The sequence below is a fragment of the Neofelis nebulosa genome, chromosome 3 (assembly GCF_028018385.1).
Source record: "Neofelis nebulosa isolate mNeoNeb1 chromosome 3, mNeoNeb1.pri, whole genome shotgun sequence".
In the NCBI taxonomy this organism is placed as follows: Eukaryota; Metazoa; Chordata; class Mammalia; order Carnivora; family Felidae; genus Neofelis; species Neofelis nebulosa.
The window spans coordinates 103948177-103971945 of NC_080784.1; the positions used below are offsets into that span (position 1 = coordinate 103948177).

General features: G+C 38.6%; 1 long non-coding RNA gene across 1 annotated transcript in view; it reads left to right on the forward strand.

Moving 5' to 3' along the window:
• Positions 1 to 22: 22 nt before the first annotated feature.
• LOC131507123 (uncharacterized) overlaps positions 23 to 23769 on the forward strand; it is a 37365-nt gene continuing 13618 nt past the window's right edge. Inside the window, exons 1-2 of the long non-coding RNA XR_009259341.1 lie at positions 23 to 101; positions 17530 to 17625. This is a non-coding gene — a long non-coding RNA (uncharacterized LOC131507123). The remainder of the gene's footprint in view (positions 102 to 17529; positions 17626 to 23769) is intronic.

Below are 23769 nucleotides of genomic sequence, written 5' to 3' on the forward strand. Positions count from 1 at the left end.
AAAGCTCGGCGGCTGAAGGTGGGAAAGCCAAGGCTGCCGCCGTCGCTAGTGCGCAAGCTCAAAGCGAGGTTGGCACCTGCGGAGCTGGCTAGGAGAAGCAAGTGAGTTTAAGGAGGCGAGTTTCTGAACGGGAAAGTCTATTTCTTTTATCATGAAGTGTAGGGAAGAAAAGGACACGAAAACAACGGTCAAGGATAGAAATTAATATCAGTAGAGGGCTTTCACATTTCACCCTTTCTTCAGTTCTAGCGGGATAGACTGGACGGGTATTATTGTTATTTTACAGATGAAGAAGTTGAGATTTAGCCAGTAGAAAGATGCAGAGGCAGAGCTTGTATCATTTTCAGTGGAGAAACGCTGGAATAAACGGGCGTAAGAGGAGAGGAGGGAGGGGAGAAAACTTTGAGATGGTGAGGTGGGGTTATTGCAGGCTGAAGGTGAAATCTGGTAGGCTTGAGAAGTTGACAAGAATTGAGAATATTGCCGACTTGTAACTAACAGTGTTACAACCACCACTAGCTGAAACAAAATGTGTTTATTTTTTCAATCTCCCCAGTATTTTAAGCGGATAAACTTATTTTTATGCTCATAGAGGAACCGGATACTCGTGCCGCCAACCATTCGGCGTTTTGAAGCGTAGTTAAAAGCAGGAACTCCAAACTACCTAGGTTCAAATTCTGATTCTGCCTCTGACTAGTTCTGTGACCCTGGCCAAGTTAGCCTTTGTGCATCACTTTACTCATCTGCAACAAAGGGGTGTTAAACCTATTTATTATGAAGGATAAAAATGAGTTAATACAGGTAAAATGCTTAGAACAAGTGCCTGGCATGGAGTAAGTGCTATTTAAGTGTTTGCATATTATTTTGTTAACATTCGAACTCCTTTTCAGGCTCCATTCTGCTACTTTTGTCTCTTACGTTTTTTACTACCACTGATACATTGTAGTCCCAGTTGTACCACTTGCAATCCATGTACTCAATTAATTAGTTACATTGTGTGTGTGTGTGTGTGTGTGTGTGTGTGTGTGTGTGTGTGGCCTTCTGTGTCTCAAGAATAATTCAAGTGTTACAGAACTGGGGTGGACAGAAATCTGTTCCTCGACAAATTTATATTCTCTTTGGAGGAGGCAAGCAATAAATCTTAAACAAAAAAATAAAACAAGTTGACATACTAATGCTATCTGAGAATGGTGATGCTATAGTAATAGGGGTAATTGCAGAAAGTGGTCGTTTTGTAGAGGTGGCAGTTGAGTTTAGTAAATCCTCAGTGATGAGAAGGAGCAGCCATGATATCATCTGGAGGAAAGGAAAAGTGTTTGAAGCAGAAGGAGCAGCATGAGCCAAGAATGAGATAGGATGAGCTTAACATGGCCTGGAGACAAGAATTGTGAAGGAGGAAAGTGGACAGAAATTATGTACACATGCTCAGACAGTTGATTGACTTTCAAAACAGGCAAGGGGCTTACAGAGTGTAGGCCATTCAAGTTCTTTTAACAACTTAAGTTCTTTCATAGCACAATTTCACAACAGAACTCCTGGCTAAATTCATCATTTAAATCCTTACGGTCTTTTAGTGGGCATTTACTAGTTTCTCTTCCTGTCAGAAATGAAATGGGCCTTTAATTGAGGTAGTCTATCCTTTTCTGGGTGGGGGGGCAGCTTGGTAATGCAAATAGAATGGAGTTCGACTTCAGGTAAATTTCAGTTCAAATGGACTTTGGATGAGTTAAGTAATCTGTGAGCTTCAGCTTCCATATCTTAGTTTGGAAATAATAATTACTTTGTGTAAAGTTAAAACAATCTAACACAGGGGCGCCTGGGTGGCTCAGTCGGTTAAGCGTCCGACTTCGGCTCAGGTCATGATCTCGCGGTCTGTGAGTTTGAGCCCCGTGTCGGGCTCTGTGCTGACAGCTCAGAGCCTGGAGCCTGTTTCAGATTCTGTGTCTCCCTCTCTCTCTGCCCCTCCCCCGTTCATGCTCTGTCTCAAAAATAAATAAACGTTAAAAAAAAAAAACAATCTAACACAGCGTTTTGAACAGAATAGCTATTCAAATACTAGTTTCCTTCTTTTTTTGACTTGGTAAGGGCTTCCCTTGAAACCACCCAGATTCACCATCTCAGATTGCTGTTCTGAGATTGCTGCTTGATTACTTTGCCTTTGCTTTCCTCCACTTTGGTAGAATTTCCACCATTCTTTCATTATCATATTAGTGTAACTTTAACACTGCAGCATCTGCCTTTTATTGGAGTTAGTCCAAAGATATATAATCCATCTCCACTCACATCTACATATCATCACAAAATTCGTTTACTTCATAACCTCATTTTTTTTTATTAAAAAAAATCTTTTTTAACGTTTATTTTTTGTGAGACAGAGTGTGAGCGGGGGAGGGGCAGAGAGGGAGGGAAACAGAATCTGAAACAGAGTCCGGACTCTGAGCTGTCAGCACAGAGCTGGATGTGGGGCTCAAACTCATGAACTGTGAGATCATGAGCTGAACCGAAGTCAGACACTTACTGACTCAGCCAGCCAGGTACCCCCATTACCTCATTGTTAGTAAAAAAAAAAAAACAAAAACAAAAAAACAAAAAAACAAAAAAAAAAACAAACAAAAACAACAACAAACTTTTGAAACACCCAGGGAAACTTTGTTTCATGTTTTCAGGGGAAAAAAGTTTTTGAAGTTTGAAAAGAGGTTCAGATAATGTTGTACATTCTACTCTTAAAAAGGAATCCATTTGAATCAGCATATTAACCTGGATTATCTGTCTAAAAATAACCTGTTTTTCAACAAAATATCTGAATACACATCTTTTCCTCTTTACTGGACATCTGTTGCTTTGTATGACCAGCACCCTTCTATTTTTTGAAGAAATGCCCATATTATTTTCCTGATCCCACATTATTCTGGTGTTAATGTTAATGCAGGCATAAGTATGACCAGGCTCTATTAATCATGGAAACCCCGTCCCTTTTTCCTCATTTGCTGTTCACCCAGGCAGGATTGAACAGAGTTCTGTCATCAGTCTTGACGTGTGAAGTCTTGGAGAGAGTAGGTCTTTCCTTCTCTAGGATTATGAACTCTAAGAACTACGCAAGGGTGGAACTGTCAGGGGCCGTGTTGCCACCACATGGAGAGAACAGAACGTGTTTGAAAATGAAGTCAGACAGAGGCCAGCACACTGAGAGATAAGGGAGAGAAGTGGAGCCCTTATGTAGGAGTAGTTGCACTCGTTCTTGGACTTTCCATTTGATGAGCCAATACTTTTGAATTGGTCTTTGGTTTAGTGTGTCCAGAAGAATCCAGACTAAATATACTTCTACTAGAGTATAAAAATCCATGTCTTATTAACCTTTACAGCACCCACTGAAATGGGCAGTGTACCATGTAAGTGGATGAATGGTCTATCATAGCACATCTGGTGAAAGAAATTGATAGATGTATAAATAAATGAACAAATGGAATCTTACAATTTTATTTACCATACAGGTCTGCTATACAATTTGTCTATATAGAAATTGGTTTTATAGAAATTATCCTGGAAAGAAATAATGCAAAATGTTAAGATGGTTATCCCTGGGTGGTGGAATTCTGGGATTTTTTTTTTTCTTTTTGAACTTTGTTCTTTATGAATTTCCCAGATCTTCTCTAAGGTATATGAGTAGCTTTTATCATCACAAAAAGTAAAAATTAAAATGTGTTTTCCTTTTCTTGTTCTGATGCATTTAACTTCTTCTTTGAAGAGATTTTGGCTTTCAACTACATTTTAACAAAGACATTTGTTGTTGTTTTTCAAGACTCAAACTGGAAACCACTTAGTTAATATGTGAGAAGATTTTATGCATTGACAACTGCTGTGGTCTGAATGTTTGTGCCCCCCCTAAATTCATCTGTTGAAATCCTAATCCCCAAAGGAGATCATTTGAGGAGGTGGGGGTCTTTGGAAGGGGAGGGTGGAGTCCTCACGAATAGAATGAATACTCTTATAAAGAGATCCCACAGAGCTCCTTGGCCTCCTCTACCACATAAGGATGCCATAAGAGGTCTGCAACGCAGAGAGAGCCCTCATCCAACCGTGCCAGGACCCTGATTTCAGTCTTTAAGCCTCCAGAATGGTGGGAAATAAATTTCTACTGTTTACAAGCCACCCAGCCTGTGGTATTTTGGTTATAGCAGTCCAAACAAAGACAAAAATGACTGAACACTATAAGTCACATGTAGTATGTATTTCCCTTTCATATTTTTAATTTGATAATATAAATTTAAAAACTCATATTATCAAGTTCATCTCTAATTTCTATGGAATAGTTAAAAGAGCTTCCTTTTCTTACCATTTGCTATCCTCAGATATCTAGATATGATCTTATATTATTTTAAGCTTTTTCTGTATTTTTAGAGGAATAAGAAAATTATATCTTCATATAAGTACAACAAAGTGGGGGGGGGAGGAGAAATGGGACATTTTGATTTATGCTGCACCCAGATAGTTGTAACATGTGGGTAATCCTGGACACAACAATATTAGGCATATCACTCTGTCTCAGCAAATGGCTAAAGCTCTTTGATCTGTTCTCATCTGTAAAAAAGAAAATTCATGCTCATTGATAAAAATCTGTAGGAAATTACATGGTTTAATGTCTAAAAAATAAATATGTTCCAGAAAAGTTCTGTGCCAATTAGACTTCTACAAAGAAGATCATATCTTAAGTAGAATTAGAAATAATAAGATAAAATAATGAAAGTAGAATTTGTTATTATGGGTTAAACTCATTGTAACTCCAATAACTATTGTGAGATATATGGTAAACAAAATAATGCCCTCCCCTCAAAGGTATCCTCATCCTTATCCCAAGAACCTGTAAATATGTTACCTTGTATGGCAAAAGTTATTTTGCAGATGTGACAAAATTAAGGATTTTGAGATGGGGACTTTATTCATGTGGACCCAATGTAATCACAAGGATGCTTATAAGAGGGAGGAGGCAGTAGAGGCAGAGAGAGGGAATGAGACAATATGAGAATGTGACAACAGAAGCAGAGATCAGAGAGGAGAGAAGATGTTATAACTGGTGGATTTGAAGATGGAGGTTATGAGCAGGAATATATGAAGCCTCCAGAAGCTGGAAAAGGCAAGGAAATGGATTCTCCCCTGGAACCTCCAAAAGGAATGTAGCCATGTGGATATATCTTAGATTTCTCACTTCTAGAACTGTAACATAATAAATTTATGTTGCTTCCAGCCATTAAGTTGGTGGTAATTTGTTACAGCAGCAATAGGAAACTATTAGAGATTGTCAGATAAAATGTAGGTGCTAAGTTACAATTGAATTTCAATGAACAACAAATAATTTTTTTAGTATAAGTGTATCCAATTTGTTCCAAATATTGCATGGGACGTATTTATACTAAAATATTGTTTGTTGTTTATCTGAAATTCAAATGTAACTGGGAATCCTGGGTTTTGTTTTTTTTTTTTTGTATCTATTTATTTTTTTACTAAGTCTGGAAACCCTAAACTGTTATAAGGTGCCTTATTTATTCACTTACATATTAATTTCTACCTCTAGTTTTATATATGAAGTTTTCTTTTTTTTTAAATGTTTATTTATTTTTGACAGAGACAGAGCATGAGCGGAGGAGGGGCAGAGAGAGAGGGAGACACAGAATCCGTAGCAGGCTCCAGGCTCCGAGCTGTCAGCACAGAACCTGTCACAGGGCTTGAACTCACAGACCACAAGGTCATGACCTGAGCCGAAGTTGGACGCTCAACTGACTGAGCCACCCAGGTGCCCCGTATACATGAAGTTTTCCTAAAGGAAGATGACTATTTATTATGTTATATTGTTATAAGAAATTATAATATTCATGAAGCAAATTTTACCTGAAAATTCCTCATTGCAGTGTGAGGATTTATAGTTAAAAATGTTATGTGCCAATGTGCCAATATTATGTTAGGAACTTCCTCTCTGGCACAAAAAGGGGAAGTCTACAGATAACATCTCATAATTTTAAAGCTATGTGGGGGTCTGAAAGATTGTCTAGTACAGGACTTGCAAAGTCAAATGACTTCAAGGTCCAGGCAGATTATAAATGAGTGAAGCTGATCGGTTAGAGGACCATAGGAAGTAATAGATCTATGGTGACCCACACAGCACATGCCCTTTCTAAGAGGACCCAAATATTGTTATAACTCCCTGAGAGCAAAACAAAACATAGACTGAATTTTCTTAGGCCTTCTCTCAGTTTTCATCAACTCAATCCATCTAAAGTCTCAAAGTACAGTGTGCTTGCCAAACAAATTCACCCTTTTGAGGAGTTCCTTAGTCCCTTTCAGCCAGATTTCTGGTCTCAAACTCCTCCTTTATAAATTCCAGAATGTCTGCTGAGCCGACTTCATCTTTAAAAACCATCCAGGGGCAGCTGGGTGGCTTAGTTGGTTAAGCGCAAAGGACTTTAGCCTCAGGTCATGATCTCACAGCTTGTGAGTTTGAGCCCCGCACCGGGCTCTGTGCTGACAGCTCAGAGCCTGGAGCCTTCTTTGGATTCTGTGTCTCCCTCTCTCTCTGCCCCTCCCCTGCTCACATTCTCTCTCTCTCTTTCTCTCTCTCAAAAATAAATAAACAGTAAAAAATAAAAATGAAAAAAAAACATACAAATTCTTGCAACTTTTAAACATGATCCACTGACCATCAGCATCAGCATCACCAGGGTACCAGCTGAAAATTCAAATTCTTAGTTTCCACCCCAGACTTACTGAATCAGAAACTGCAGGAGGGATTGTACAGTTTTTATTTAAAAAAAAAAAATTCCTCCAGATGATTTTTATACACACTAAAGTTGGAGAAGCACTGATCTAAATTTCTTGAAGAGGTTAGCTCGTTCTTGTCCATAGCTCTGGGATTCCCAATCTGTTTTACATCAAATGTGCTTACAGCTGTCATCCACTCCCCTCCTCCAGGTGACACTGCTGAGGGCTTACAGATTTCTGGAGTGAAGTGGAGGCAGAAAAGGAATTATGGAATTCCTAATATGTGCTAGGCAGTATGATTGGTGCCAGCAAAGTTGTGCTGCCATGCAAAGATTTCCAACTTGCTCTTCACTGATGTTATAGGAGAGCTTTCAATTACAATCTAAACTTGAGCTATATTTCAACAGCATAGATTTTAAAAAATCAATAGACATTTTTTAGAGCACAGCAAAACTGAGTGGAAAATACAGAGTTCCCATACACCCCTCCTTTCCCACCCCTGCCACATACATGCAGCTTCCCCCACAGTCAACATCCCCCATCAGTATGCTTCATTTGCTACAATTGATGAAGGAACGTTGACACATCATTATCACCCAAAGTCCATAATTCACATTAGACTTGACTCTTGGTAGTGTACATTCTATGGGTTTGGACAGATGTATAATGGCATGTATTCGCTAATAGTGTATCATGCAAAATACTTACGTTGCCCTAAAAATCATCTGTGCTCCACCTATTCATGCCTCCCTCTCCCCTAACCCGTGGCAGACACTGATCTTTTTACTGCCTCTACAGTTTTGCCTCTTCCAGAATGTCATGTAGTTGGAATTATACAGTATGTTACCTTTTCAGATTGGCTTCTTTCACTTAGCAATATGCATTTAAGGTTCTTCTGTGTCTTTTTGTGGCATGATATCTCATTTCTTTTTATCACTGAATAATCCATTTTATGGATGTACCATAGTTTGTCTATCCATTCACCTATTGAAGGGCATCTTGATTTCCAAGTTTTCAGTTACGAATAAAGCTACTATAAACATTCACTGTAGGTTTTTGTGTAGGCATCAGTCTCCAACTCATTTGGGTAAATACCAAAGGGCACAATTGCTGGATCACATGGTAAGAATATGTTCAGCATTGTAAGAAGCCTGTCAGGTTGTATTCCAGAGTGGCTATCCCATTTTGCATTCCAACCAACAATGAATAAGAGATCTTGTTGCTCCACATCTGCACCACCATTTGCTTTTGTCAGTATTTGGATTTTGACCATTCTAATAGGTGTATGGTGATACCTTGTTATTTTAATCTGCAATTCCTTCATGGCATATGATATTAACATATGTTGAGCAAATACATATGCTTACTTGCCATCTGCAAATCTTTGCTAAGGTGTCCATATCTTTTGTCCACTTTTAAGTTGAGTTTTATATTCTCTTACTCTTGAGTTTTAGGAGTTCTTTGTAAAAAAAAAAGTTTTTAAGTGTTCTTTGTATATTTTGGATGATAGGTATGTTTTTTTCAATATTTTCTCCCAGTCTATGGCTTATCTTCTCATTCTATTCTGTCTGTGTCTTCCATAGAGCAGAAGCTTTTAATTCTAATGAAGTCCAACTTGTCAATGTTTCTTTTATGGATTGTGTCTATGGCATTCTATCTAAAAGTCATCCTCTCCAACCCAAGGTCATCTAGATTGTCTCCTGTGTTCTTAAGTGTTGTCTACTTTTTCCATTAAAGCCTTTAGCATGTTAATCATAACTATTTTAAATTCCTGGTCTGATCATTCCAACATCCTTGCCATATCTGCTATTGGTTCTGATGTTTGCTGTCTTTTCAAACTATATATTTTTTTAGTGTGCCTTGTAACTTTTTTTTTTGAAAACCAGACATCACGTACTGGATAAAAGGAACTGGAGTCGATAGGCCCTCAGTGTTGGTGAGCTGTAGGGAAGGGGAAGCATTCTATAGTCCTATGATTTGGTCCCACTCTTTCAGTGAGCCTGGGATATGACCTTTACAAGTGGTTCTCAGTTTCTCACCCCCACCTTCCTTAGGTAAGACAGGAAAACTAGTGGGGAATGGAGTTGGGTCTTTTTTTCTCCTAGGTCAGGTAGGCTCTGGCAAAACCCCAGTCTTTTGGGCTCTGGTGACATAGTTTCTCTTATGGCAGGACTTATTAAGAAGAGCAGAGTGTTCTGCCCTATATCAAAATGGCTACTGTTTCCCTCTCCTTGCCAGAAGCATGAGAAAAGTTTTTTCCCAAACCTCACTGTGAGAGTCTGGTAGGGCTTTTGGAGGTAAAACTTACAAAAGAGTGGGAGTCATCCTATGAGTGGCCCCCAACTGGAGTTTTTAACTCTCAGACTTGTCTACACTAAACTCCAACAATTAGTCTATTACAGCTTAGGTTTCCTACCACAAAGGTTCCTGTAGAGATTTCTGTTAAGTGTGAGTTTCTGTTCTGGTAAGTTGTGGTTCTCTGTATCTGCCTGTCTGCCTCTCTAGATTTTGCGGCAGTGGTTTGTTCTGTGACCTCACTTCTCTGACACATCTAAGAAAGTTGTTGGTTTTTAGTTTGTTCAGCTTTTTTCTTTTCCTGTGGACAGGAGTGATCATTTCCAAGATGACTGTGTGCTAGACCAGAAACTGGAAGTCACATGACGTAAAAACTTAAAAGATATTCTTTTATTTAACAAACATGCATGTAGCACTTACTGTGTGCCAGGTCTTGATTTAAGCACTTATAAATATTAATCCTAATAACTACCCTATGCGGTAGGTGAAAATATTATCTCTGTTTTACAGATGGGGAAATCCAAGATTTGATTGCTGAGATTGATTGCTGAGGGTCACACAGCTAGTAATTCATATAACCGGGATTCATTTGCAGGCACTCTATCTCAAGTGACTGTATTTATAACCACTACCCTGTGCTGCTTCTTATAAATGGGAATCCACTTCTATGCCAAATGTATTATCTTCACCTTAACAGTGAATCAATTTATTTTCTTCTTTTGGTGAGGATCTTAACTTCCCTCTCATGATTGCATTGATGTCTACAGTTGATCCTTGAATAACATGGGTTTGAACTATATGGGTTGACTTATATGTGGTTTTTTTTCTGATAAATACAATGCAGTACTGTAAATGTATTTTCTTAATATTTTATTTTCTCTAGCTTATTTTGTTTTAAAAATCCAGTATATAATACATATAACACACAAAATATATTTAGTCTATAGTTTATGTTATTGGTAAGGGTTCTGGTGAGCAGTAGGATATTAGTAGTAAAGTTTTGGGGAGTTAAAAGTTGTATGCAAATTTTTGACAGTGTGGTGGGTGGGGCGGGGGGGGGGGTCAGCACTCCTAACCCTTGCATTGTTCAAAGATAGACTGTACATAGAGAAGAAAGCTGATATTATTAGTTTACCCAAACTCAATTTCTTCTGCTCAGACTTGACATGCAATTTAGAAGTCCAATCATGAAGTAGGGCTCATTAATGCAAAGAGGCATGATGAGATCTAACTGCAATCCCAATGCTTGCATACAGACAGGAGTGAAATTGCAATTTAGCTTTTATTAATAACCAGTAGGAGAACTTGTACGTGCAAAAGTGATGTTGGTTCTTGATTGAGAGACTCTTACAGAATATGTCATTTGTACAACCTTAGCTACTCTCCTTTGGCCCTAAAGTCCAGGGATGCTGCACCTATATAATAGATCAACTCTTTATTCAAATTAATGATTTAAGAGGAAAAGAGTCTACTTTATTTCTTGTTTTCACCTTGTTTACTTCTACCTAAAGTTGCCTAGGAAGTCTTAGATTGTTTCAGAAGCAGCAGCTTCAGCAGAAGTGGGAGAATACCAGATGATGGTGACTCTCAAGAGAGTTAATAGTGGACAGCTAAGACAAGAAGGGGGTTTCGTATGAGCATGTCTCTTTAACAAGCAATAAAGTATTATTTTGAGATAGTACTTCAGTGATAAGCAGCCTCAAAGATAGCCCCCATTGATCCCCACTTTCTGGTATTCAAGGCCTATATACTTCTCTCCCTTTGAGGGACTTGCCTTGAACAAATAGACTACCTTAACATTGAGGAAATGATACCCCTCTGAGTAGATTACAAGAGAATATAAATTCCATCTTCCTAGCAGTTTCCTTTCCTTGTTGACTTTGATGAAGCAAGTTTCTATGTTAGGGGGGCCCATATGGCAAGGAAGTAAGGGTCCTCCAGCCAACAGCCTTATGGATATTGAAGCCCACATTCCACAGCCCAGATGGAATTAAATACTGCTGGTGATCACATAAGTGAGCTTGGAAACAAAGCCTTCCCAAGTTGAGCTTTCAGATAAGACCTCAACCCTGGCTGGTCTTGATTGCAGCCTTAAGCAGACCCAACTGAGTTGTACCCAGATTCCTGACTCACAGAAACTGTGAGATAATAAATGTGTATTGTTAAGAAGTAATAAAAAGCTAATGCAATTTCTAGCACAAACTCTTAGGTAAGCATTTCATACCTAAGTGGATTTCATATTTCCACTGACCTAGTCTCATCTTGTTGATAGTTCAAGGAAAATCTATATTTAACATTTTTACAACCTCTGAGTTTATCAAAATGGTGCTAAAATACTTTGTGAAGGAATTTGTAGCACATAAATGTTAATTCTGTATCTGTGTGCTTTCTTTAGTGACCACTAAATTTTTGTTGATCTCTAAGAGGTTAACTGAAAAGAAAGCATGGTTTGTATCTCAAGAATCTTGCTATAGTTAAGTACTACTGGATTAGGACTGTAATTTTCATCTCTGGCAATATAAAATGTAGGGTAAAAGGACTTTTTTCTTTTCAAAAAATTTTTTAATGTTTATTTATTTTTTGAGAGAGAGAGAGAGAGACAGAGACAGAGCATGAGCAGGGAGGGGCAGAGAGAGAGGGAGACACAGGCTCCAGGCTCTGAGCTGTCAGCACAGTGCCCGATGCAGGGCTCAAACCCATGAACTGCAAGATCATGAATTGAGCTGAAGCTGGAAGCTTAACCGGCTGAGCCACCCAGATGCCTCAGGGTAAAATGACTTCTAATATGCAGATGTAAAAGCCTTGACGAACTTTGCTTTTACTTAAAAGAAAAAAACTGAGCCTGAACATGTGGTGTTTTTTTTTTTAAGTTTTTAAAATCTTTATTTATTTTTGAGAGAGAGAGAACGGGGGGAGGGCAAGGAGAGGGAGACACGGAATCTGAAGCCGGCTCCAGGCTCTGAGCTGTCAGCACAAAGCCTGACATGGGGCTCGAACCCACCAAACCGTGAGATCATGACCTGAGCTGAAGTCGGATGCTCACCTAAGCCACCCAGGGGCCCCTGAACATGTAGTTTTTGAAAGTCATTGACAAGCAAAAATCCATTCAGCAGTGGATTTAAAAAAATTTTTTTTAACATTTATTCATTAAAAAAAAATTTTTTTAACATTCATTTATTATTGAAAGACAGAGAGAGTCAGAGCATGAGCAGGGGAGGGGCAGAGGGAGAGAGAGACACAAAATCCCAAGCAGGCTCCAGGCTCCGAGCTGTCAGCACAGAGCCCGACATGGGGCTCGAACTCACGAGCTGTGAGATATGACCCGAGGCTGAAGTCGGAGGCTTAACTGACTGAGCCACCCAGGTGTCCTAGATTTATTCATTTTTTTCAGAGACAGAGACAGAGTGTGAGTGGGGGAGAGCAGAGAGAGAGGGAGACACAGAATCTGAAGCACGATCCAGGCTCTGAGTTGTCAGCACAGAGCCGATGTGGGGCTTGAACTCATGGACCATGAGATCATGACTTGAGCTGAAGTCGGATGCTCAACCGACTGAGCCACCCAGGTGCCCCACCAGCAGTGGATTTTTATCTGATCTGATAATATTCTCTGAAAAGGCAGATGCATGTTGGAATCTCTGTCATGAGTACCTACCTGTAAAAAGGAATACCAGTATCTGCTTATAAACAGAGACTAGATATGAAGGCCAAAATTAACAGAGATTGTGTATTATGTTTGATGGTGACATTTTTCTTTTATTTTTGTTTCTGATATTACTAATAAAAATTAGATTATGTAGCAAATAAGAATCCGAAAGAATTTAGTCATTTATGTAAATATTTTTGTGAGCATGGTATGTGCCAGGCTCTATTCTAAGCTCTGGAATAATGTAGTAAACAAAGTAGACAAAGTTCCCTGGAGCTTATGTTATACAGATGAGTGGACAGGAAATAATCAACAAACAAGCAAATGAATAATGCCTGTCGATGACAAGTAGTAGGTTTGGATGAGAGAGAGTGGCCAGAATGTTACTATGCAGATAACATACTCAAGAAGGGGCATCTCTGATGAGTAGGCATTTGAGGAAACCTGGAAATGTGGAGAATGGATGATTAAGTAAGTGGACTTAAGTATGCCAAATGACCAAATAGGCTGTGAGGGAGATTGCTGGAAACAAACGACTTCTTTGAGGTTCTATGGTGTGTACCATACACAGCTGGACATGATTTTATAAGAGGGAATTTGAAAAGCCTAGGTTCCAGAGCCAACCTCCTGATTTAAATTCCAGCTCTGTAGCTTATTAGCTGGGTGACCTTGGGCAAGTTGTAAACCTCTCTGAAAAAAAGAAAAAAATGAGGCTAATAATTACATCCTTGTAAAGTGGTCATGGGGGTTAAATAACGTGTGAAAAGCACTTAGAACAGGCCTGAGCATATTTAGCAATAATAAACATTAGCTACTGTTCTTAATGAGTTTCCTTGATTACAATATTTATTCTTTATGAAGAAAATCATTCTCCAGAGGTAAAACGATCTGCCTTTTATAATGTGAGGACTCTAGCCTTCAAATTTGTAAACCCAATTTCCTAAGTAGCTTTCCTGGTCTGTAGGAAAGTTTCAGCACAGGAGCCCAGAAATATCTTTCCAGACACCTTAGTTATAATATACATTGTTAAAACAGAGGTATAAAAAAGTAGGTGTCAGGGGTTCTTTGAAATCATCTAAGAAAGTCACATATTTTTTTTTAAATGTAATTTTTATAGTGATTCAGGGCATGGACTTTGGCATCAGGCAGCCTTGGGTTTAGATCCTGGCTTGGGAAACAGTGGTGTCTTGAACACATCAACCTACTTTTCTAAAATGGAGTTGTTATAACTGATACTCTAGTAGCATTTATTATGATGTGTCAGATACTTTTCTAAGATGTTTACATACATTAGCTCATTCAATCTTCACAATCCCTTTACAAAATGGTTACTATTATCATTCCCATTTTACAAATGAGCAAACTGAGGAAGAGATCAAGTGACTTTCTCACGGTCACACAGCCATGTAAGTGACAGAGTCAGGATTTGAATAGATTCTGTGGCTCCAAGTCTGTGTACTTAAAACCCTTATACTCTACTGCCTCTGTAATAACAGCTCCTACCTCATAGGCAGAACTACATTAAAAGAGGTTGGGTATAAGCCCTTGGCAAAGTGCAAGATGCTAAGTAAGTGCTCAATAAATATTTGTTGAATGATTGATTATGCAAAGTCATAGTAAATTATATCATAGTAACTAATCTATATGCATACTTTATTATGGCTGAATAATTCAATTGTTTTTTACCTTTTAGGTAACCTTGTATATATTACATCAACTTTGCAAATCCATTGTAGTCTAATAACTCTATTGGATTACCTGGCAAAATTTGTTTGTACTGAGCCCATGCTGGCTCCTGATGGTCACCTCTTATGTTTCTAAATGCCCACAAACCATCTGTTTGAGAATCTATTTTAGAATTTTGCCTGCAATCAGTGTCAAGCTCATCATTTACATATTTGCCTTCTTTGCATTTTTGGAACTTGGGGAACTTCTAGTTCTTTTCAAGATGAAAATCTAGTTTACATTACTGACATGCTTCATTAGTGATAAAGACCATTAGAAATTTTCTACCTAGTTTCAATTTTTTGTTAAAGTAATGGGATGACTGCATTATACTAGAAAAGCATTTGAATCACACAACTAGCAAATCACTTCTATTTCAAACCCATAACTGTATCAGATTGTGGGGCTGATCCAGCATAAAATTAGATTACTCATCTGTTAGAGGAAATTTTCCAACAGGAAAATTTAGGTAGGATATGAGTCATATAATCTGACATTCTTCTGCTATCTAAATAAATCCTATTTCTTTTAGCTAAACCATATGTTTTAAAAGAGTAAAGAAAAACTAAAAATGCAAAATTTTTGTACATTCAACCCCTTGACCAATTAGATATTTTAGACATTTGAATTTCTGACTTATAGTTGGACCTTAAAAATAGGTCATTTTTCTTTGCAGCAAACCTTTCCAACTGCATTTGTTCTTAATAAATGATTTCTGATTATTTAAATATAGAAAAGAAATTAAGCTATGCATGCTTTTTTTTTCTCTCTAGACGTATAGTCTGTAGCAAGAGGTAGTAGTGAAAGTTTTGAAATATTGAAATGTATAGTGTGTGGTCTCCCTTCTTAAACTTTCTAAAGGTCAATGACATTGTTAGGGGATGAAAATTAAACTTCATAACTTAAGTTGGTCAAATTGTATTTCATTTCTACAATGTACACTTAAAATGGTAATAAGTTGCTTCCATTGGGAAGTTTTGGTACAACAGTTACAATCAGGACACATGGACAATGGTTTAGCTTTGGTAACAGAACCTGAGTTTGCACCCACTCCCTGTTCTCTTTCTTCCTTTAGTTTGGTCTGCTGAGAAGTGAGGATGAGTTGTAGTGTAACTACAGAGGATGGGGGTGGTAAGAGAAGGAAAACAAGACAGAGTAGAACTTGGTGGATCTTAGAGGAAAACTAATCTATTATTTGAGGATTTAAAGTCCATGTGAGGCCACCTGGGTGGCTCCGTTTGTTGAGCATCCCACTTCGGCTCAGATCAGATCTCATGGTTCATGAGTTCTGCCCTGCATTGGGCTCTTTGCTGTCAGTAGGGAGCCTGCCTTCAATCCTCTGTCCACCTCTCTTTGCCCCTCCCTTGCTGGCTCTTTCTATCTCAAAAATAAATAAACATTTTAAAAATAAAGTACATATGAGTGTGTATATGCATGTGTCTGCATGTGTGTTTGTGGATTTAAAATTTTTAAATGTTTATTTATTTTGAGAGAGAATTCCCACACACGTGTGCAAGTTGGGGAGGGGCAGAGAGAGGGGAGAGAGGATCTGAAGCAGGCTCCATGCTAACAGCAGAGAGCCCAATGGAGGGGACTGGAACTAGGAACTGTGAGATCATGACCTGAGCCATAGTCAGATGCTTAACCAACTATGCCACCCAGGCACCCCTGACCATTCCTTTTTAGTCCCTTTTGGGGATTCCTCTTCCTCAGTTCATCTCTCACGTGTCAATGTTTCATTGAATTCTGTCTCAGAGAATTTCTCCCTTTTTACACTATCTCTGGTTTTCCACTTCCCTCGTTTTAATTACCAGCTATGTGCTGATTATTCCCAAAGCTATTGTGCCAGTCCAGACCTCTTCTGGATTCTAGATTTCTCTAGATGTTCTGTAGACATTTCAAATTCATTGTGTCTTCATCTGAACTCATTATCTTTCTTCCCAAACTTGTTTTTTCTTACATTCTGTCTAGTGAGTGGCAGCACCTCAGTAGCCAGTAAATCAAGGGATCATTCTTGACTCCTTTCTTACCACACCCACCTCTTCTCATAAATCACCTCCTCCAGCTGAGGCTACCTACTAAACACGTCACCCATGTGGTCTCTCCAGTCCCACTGTCATGACCATAATTCAGGTCACTATCGTCTTTTCTCTAAATTACTGTATTGGCTACTAACTTAGCCTCCCAGTCTCCAGTCTTCCTTTCTTCCACTTCATTTTCCTCATTATGTATGATGCTTCTAAAACAAAGTCAACCAAGGGGCACCTGGGTGGCTCAGTGGGTAAATCATCCGACTTCAGCTCGGGTCATGATCTCGTAGTTTGTGAGTTTGTGAGCCCTGTGTTGGGGCTCAGAGCCTGGAGCCTGCTTCGGATTCTCTCTCTCTCTCTCTCTCTCTCTCTCTCTCTCTCTCTCTCTCTCCATCCCTCCCTCTCCCTCCTCCCCTCCCTCACTCATGCTCTGTCTCTGTTTCTCTCTCTCAAAAAGAAATAAACATGAAGAAAAAAATTAAAAAAAGAAAAGCCAACCATGCTGTTTTACATACAGCTCTTCTATGATTTCATGTTGCTTTAAGATAAATTCCAAACTCTACACCATGGTTTACAATACCTTTTATAATTTAGTCCCTGTTTAATTTCCCAGTCCCATCTGTAAACACTTTTTTAAATCTAATTTTCAACTTTATTGAATTATTTTCTGTTACTCAAAGGCTCCAAGTTCTCTCTCACCTCCAGGCATTTTCATTGGGATTCTCTGTGCCCGAAATACTTTCCCCCACATCTATCTGGCCAACTCCTAACCATTCTTCATGTTTCAGGAAGAAGTCTTTCCTGAAACCCCAGACTGGGCCGAGTCCCCACTCTATGCTTCTAGAGCACTTATGGCATGCATTTTAAGTGGTCTGTTTGCCTGGATGTGTCACTCCTAAAGCTCCATGAGGAGAATCTGTTTCATTCACTTTTCTATGCACAGCACCTGAGCCCGAAACATAGCACATACTTAGTCAATATTTAATAAGTGAGAGAAAATCAAGACCAGGATGAAAATGGAAGTGTATTTACCTGGTTAGCAGGAGTAATCTTCACAGTCACATCTGCATTCCTACTGTGTTCCAGGCACTGTTCAAAGCAACTTCCATACATGTGCTTTTCCCAACAACCCTAAGTAGATGAGGATTTTGATGCTTACATAAATGAAGTAACTTACCAAAGGTAAGACATTTATTAATTTGATGCTTTATCCTCCTTGGTAGGGGAGCTGTGAGTATTCACTATGTCTAACAAAATATATTACTAATCATATTTTGCATAAAAGAATCACTAACATGATTATGACAGACTTCAAGTTTGAGGCTTCAGGATCTCTGAAACAAAGTTTTAAAATCTTTAAATTAGAAAATATCATTTCATTTTAAATAACCATGCATCCTTTTTATGATAAAACTGTTAAAATTATTTTTTCAGATCCTTTGCCAACATTATATAAATAATGTAAAACTTCAATGAAACTACCCTTCTTTATTCAAAATAGTTTCAAAGCCTTCTCAAGGACAGATGGTGTTTTCATCATCTACAATAATATGAAGAATACTAAAGTCAGTTGAGGTGAGGCAAAGTACCAAGTTTCATAGAGCCAGGCCATTAATTTAAGATGCATAAAGAAATTTGTTCAGAATTGGAAATCTTTACAGAATCCCAAAAAACCCACAACATATTTAGCCATCCAAATTGTATTTCACAAGCTGCTCAGTGCATTCTATTTTTCTGTAAGAGATTAGTCAATATTTTGGCAATCAGATTTTCAGCAGGCAGTTGAAGCTCTGCTTTTCACAGAGAAGGTGATCAGGGTATATGTTGATGGAGTGCTTTTAAATGGCAACACTTTAAGCTTTATTCTGAAGGCCCTACAAGCCAGTTGATTAACTTCGTGTAAAAATTAATCCATGGCAATAAGCACTGGGAAGAATTATATAAAACCTAAACCAATGAATATACTTAGAGTGGTGGGATTCTTTCCCCCTTAACTTTGTGGAGATGTTGTATGTGCCATAGACAAAATCAGGGAGAGATACAAGGTCTGTCTAGCAACTTGTGCCAGTGGCAGGTTCAAGCATGTGGCTCATGTCTACCTGAACTCCTAGAAAGCAGCCTTGTCACCCTGTGGCTACTCCCCACAGGCTCTGATGTCTATTTTGGCTCAAGACTTGTGACACCAGTTAACAAGGTTCATTCTGTCCCAAAGCACAAAACAAACTGTGCTCATTTGATTAGCCCAAACTCTGTTAAAACCCTGTGCTCAGAAGCACATAGTTGTGTTGGATACTTAAGAGCTTCCAGTGGAGCCCATGGATAGAAGCAGGGATGCTGGGGGATGAGTTCTCCCCCGCCCCTCACTGTGGGTGTCATGCCACTGGGGAAGAAATACGGGAACAGCTGGAGCGAGGCAGGGCCCTTGGCAACAGAGCTTGGTGTCAGAACCCAATTTGGTGAAGCAGAAAGCCGTTGGTAGTTACATCAGGAGTGCCAGGTCCTTTCCAGCTGCCAAAAGAGAATGACTGTGGGTAGGTGGGTAGAGCAAAGAGGTGAAGGGAACAGTGCAAGCCCATTTCCAAGAAGGGGTGGGAAATAAGCAATGGAGAAGATGCCCTCAGAGCTGTGACATGCTGATGCCTACTCTGTGTGGGAGGGAGGGGGTCGTCACAATCTGTATTAAGTGAGTTACAGATAAGGTAAGGTTGCTGTGCTCGAGGAGCTGTGTACCTGACACTCAGTGATAAACTTTCAATGAAGTCAAAGATGGGCTTTGTTCATGAGTTCACGGTGGCTCCACACAAGAGGTTTAGAACCTAGTACAGGGCTCCTAGCGTCTCTGTGACAGCTCAGTCTTGGCACAAAAAAACAACTCATTAGAACTGCAAGGCTCTTGGGGTGCCTGGGTGGCTCAGTTGGTTAAGCGTCCAACTTAGGCTCAGGTCATGATCTTTCTGTTTGTGAGTTCCAGCCCCAATCAGGCTTTGTGCTGACAGCTTCAGATTCTGTGTCTCCCTCTCTTTCTGCCCCTCTCTCAATAATATATAAACATTAAAACAAAACAAAACTGCAAGTCTCTTGTGTGACTTCTGGTCCAGAAGAGGGCTTCTTGAGTTTCAGGAAGACATGTTGGTAGAACCTCAACAATCCACCAGGCTTTCCAAAGAAGATTAAGTAGTCCAATTTACCAGATATGATCCCTTGAAAATAAACTTGTCTAAATATGAATGAGCAACTTCCTGGAGGAGGGATGAAATATCAGTATTTAGTATATCGATTCCTTATCTGTAGTTCATACAGACCCTCTGCGTAGAACGGCCACTAAGTGTCACATCTCTACAGGCGCCTTCTTCATTACTTTTTTTCCCCAATGCCTTTTTGTTCTAGACACCTGCTTGCAGTCTTTTTTTTTTTTTTTTTTTTTTTTTTGGCAGCTCAATAAAAACTGGTGGGTCCAAAATGAACCAACTACAAAGCCTTGAAATTAATGTTTCTCTCAGTTTTATTTTACTAATCCCACCTCACTGTGCTTGTTCACATCACTTTGAGACATACAATATTAAATTATATAGCTCTTTTCCATCTTTTGCCCTGTAAATGTTACCTGTTTCTTTCATCTCTCACTTTAGTCTCTTCGTAAGCAGAAAATAAATATTCCTTAAAGATGGGATGCATCTTTTATTATTTATTATTTTATCTGATACATAAAGGATGAACTGAGAACACCACAGATAGAGAGTTAATAGCAAGGGTTTTTATTTCTTTACTTAGAACCTGAGACAGTACATGTGCAATTAGACCTTTAAAAACCTTTTGTTGATTTATCAGATTATTCTGTTTGTGGTTTGGTTTGTGAATCTATCTTAAACAGGTTGTTTGGCCTCTCTCAACATAGTTTTATTAACATATTTTCCAGATCTAAATTTTTATGATTTAACAATAAAACCAATCCACCCCCAAACCACTACTTTATTATGTTTTTTTCCTAAAATCTTCTGGAATATAACAACAAACTATATTTGAATGAATAATATTGATGTTGTTAAATTTGAAAATAGCTCCAAATGACTTTTTGGACTTAGAGTATGCTCATCTTTGAAAACAATTCAGGAAGCTATACTCGTGTCTCTTCACATTGGTGGAATTGAATTTGTGCTCTTTGCAGAAAGCACTTTGTTCTAAATTGAAGATTGTAGTTGGGATCAAATTAGATTATGTATGTGAAAGTGCTTGTTAATTGGTCTATAAATATATGTCATTAGTATGAGTAATGATGATGGTCATTATGGAACAGCCAAAATAAATTTAGGTAGTGAGGAACTGGGACCTCACCGGGTGTGGCTGGCACTCACGAGATAATTAGACAACTAGGTGCCACCAGTCTAGTCCTTCTGAAACTTTCTTGTGCATAGAAATCACCTGGAGGGGTGCCTGAGTGGCCCAGTAGGTTGAACGTCTGGCTCTTGATTTCGGCTCAGGTCATTATCCCATGATCATGGATGGAGCCCCGTGTCCCTTAATCTTAAGCCTGTTTAAGATTCTCTCTCTCTCCCTCTGCCCCTTTCCCCTGTTAACGCTCTCTCAAAAATAAAAAATTTTTAAAAATTAAAAAAAAAAAGAAAGCACCTGGATATATTGTTAAAATGCTTCTTCAAAAGCTTGGACTCAAGCTTAATTTCTAACAAGCTTCTAGGTGATGCCAACACTAGTGATCCACAGAAAACACTTAGAGCAGCAAGGTTCTAGCCTTCATAAAAGTTTCTGATTAGGAAGAAAAAATAAAAAGGAAAGAGGATAAAGCTAAAGACTATGTTCTTCGAAGTGCTGTCCATCTATAATGGGCTCATATTATATAACCTGGGTACTTTGCACCCCTAACCACACGCATGCATGTACACACACACACACACACACACACACACACACACACACCTAGAAGTACCTAAATAATCCCAATCAAGTTTGAGGTGGGAGGAGAAGGTAGTTGGGATGTAAGAGAATAAGCAGCCTAGTGTGCTTTTAAGGATATTTTTTATCATAATCCCCCTAAAAGCTTTTTGAAAAAGTATATTTTCCCTAAAATATTTTTTCCTTCTTTATTTTTTATTTTTATATTTGAAATGCACCTTCTTAATCTTAGAACATTTTTAAATTTTTATTTATTTATTTTTTAATTTACATCCAAGTTAGTTAGCATATAGTGCAACAATGATTTCAGGAGTAGATTCCTTAATGCCCCTTACCCATTTAGCCCATCCCCCCTCCCACAACCCCTCCAGTAACCCTCTGTTTGTTCTCCATATTTAAGAGTCTCTTATGTTTTGTCCCCTTCCCTGTTTTTATATTCTTTTTGCTTCCCTTCCCTTATGTTCATCTGTTTTGTATCTTAAAGTAAAATTTTTATTATAAATTTAAATAGCAGGAAAGGATGTTGCTTATGGATGTTGCAAGTATCCATATTTCAAAATAAAGCTATTTTATTACTCAATGGAAATGTAGATTCTACAGTGATTTGAAACATCATCTTCCATTTAAAACATTAATAAACTCCTCGCTAACAGAAATTTCATGTTGTTTCTTTTTCTCGTTCAACTTCCTTTCTAATTTCACTTCTCTATAGACTCTTATCCTAATCTAATAGGCTTTCATGTTGAAAGTCTTATAGGGCTCCTGGGTGGCTCAGTCAGTTAAGCGTCTGACTTCAGCTCAGGTCATGATCTCACAGTTTGTGGTTTTGAGCCCCGTGTCAGGCTCTGTGCTGACAGTTCAGAGCCTGGAGCCTGCTTCAGATTCCCTGTCTCCCTCTCTCTATGCCTCTCCCCTGCTCAGACTCTGACTCACTCTCACTCTCTCTCTCTCTCTCTCTCTCTCTCTCTCAAAAATAAGTAAATGTTAAAGAAATTTTTTTAAAAAGTCTTTTATTGGCAATATTATTGTGCTTCTTCACATCAAATATATATCCTATGACCATATATGTAAACTAATTTGTTTTGGGGTTTTTGTCACTTAAAAAGCAAACTTCATTGGAAATATATCTCTTACTGAGATGGATGGGGGAAGATATTTTATGGTGCCATGATTAAAGAAATTGTTTAAAGGATTACTTTTGAATTTGGCAATGTACAATATTTAGATTAGGAATAAGTAAGAGGTAAGTCTTTCTTGTTAAAGTGGGAGGAAATTTGGAAAGAGGAGTATGAATAGAGACCCTTGACATATTACCAAGTGAAAGAACCCAATCTGGGGGCACCTGGGTGGCTCAGTCGGTTAAGTATCCAACTCTTGATTTTAACTCAGGTCATGATCTCGCAGTTTGTGAGTTTGAGCCCCACATTGGGCTTGCACTGACAGTGCAGAGCCTGCTTGGGATTCTCCTTCTCTTCCTCTCTCTCTGCCCTTATCCCTCTCATGCTCTCTTTCTCTCTCTCTTAAGTTAAATAAATAAACTTAAAAAAATTTTTAAAAACATTGAAAAAAAAGAAAGAATCCAATCTGAAAAGGCTACATACTGTATGATTTTAACTATATGACATTCTGGAAAAGGCAAAACTGTGGAGGCAGTAAAAAGATCAGTGGCTGCCAGGGATTACTGGGGAGGGAGGAATGAATAGGAAGAGCAGAGGATTTTTAGGGCAATTAAACTACTTTGTCTAATACTATGATGGTGGATACATGTCATTATACATTTGTCAGAATCCCTACAATGTAAACCACCAAGAGTGAATTCTAATGTAAACTATGGACTCTGGGTGATTATGATGTGGGTCAGCGTAGGTTCATCAACTGCAACAAATGTAGCATTCTGGTAGAGGATGTTGATAGTGGGGGAGGCTGTGTGTATGTAGGGGCAGAGGGTATATGGGAACTCTATACTTACTCCTCAGTTTTGTTGTATACCTAAAAGTTCTCTAAAAAATAAAGTCTAATAAAAAAGAGACTGCTGGTGACTCAGATGATTTTAGGAAAAAGTACATGGAAGTTGAAGATTTCGACATACCCATAAAGCTAACTATGCTTGTCTGCTCTTTAGAAAGTCTTTATATACCGTCAGGTATATCTGAAACCTACTTTGGAGACCTTTGGTCTAAGGTTATGGGAGAGCCAACAGACAAGAAAAATGTAGGAAAGATGGGTTATTCATTGAAAAAAATGGTCTGGGGAAAAGCAGGGTAGACATACAAAAAAAAATAAGGGTGGATCTCTACCTTCCCCAAAATTAAATTCTGAATGTATCAAATTTTTTTAAAGCCCTATAAATGCAATAGTAGAAACATGATCTGGAGAGTGGTAGATGTGATTAGTGAGGCAGGCGATGAAACATACAGC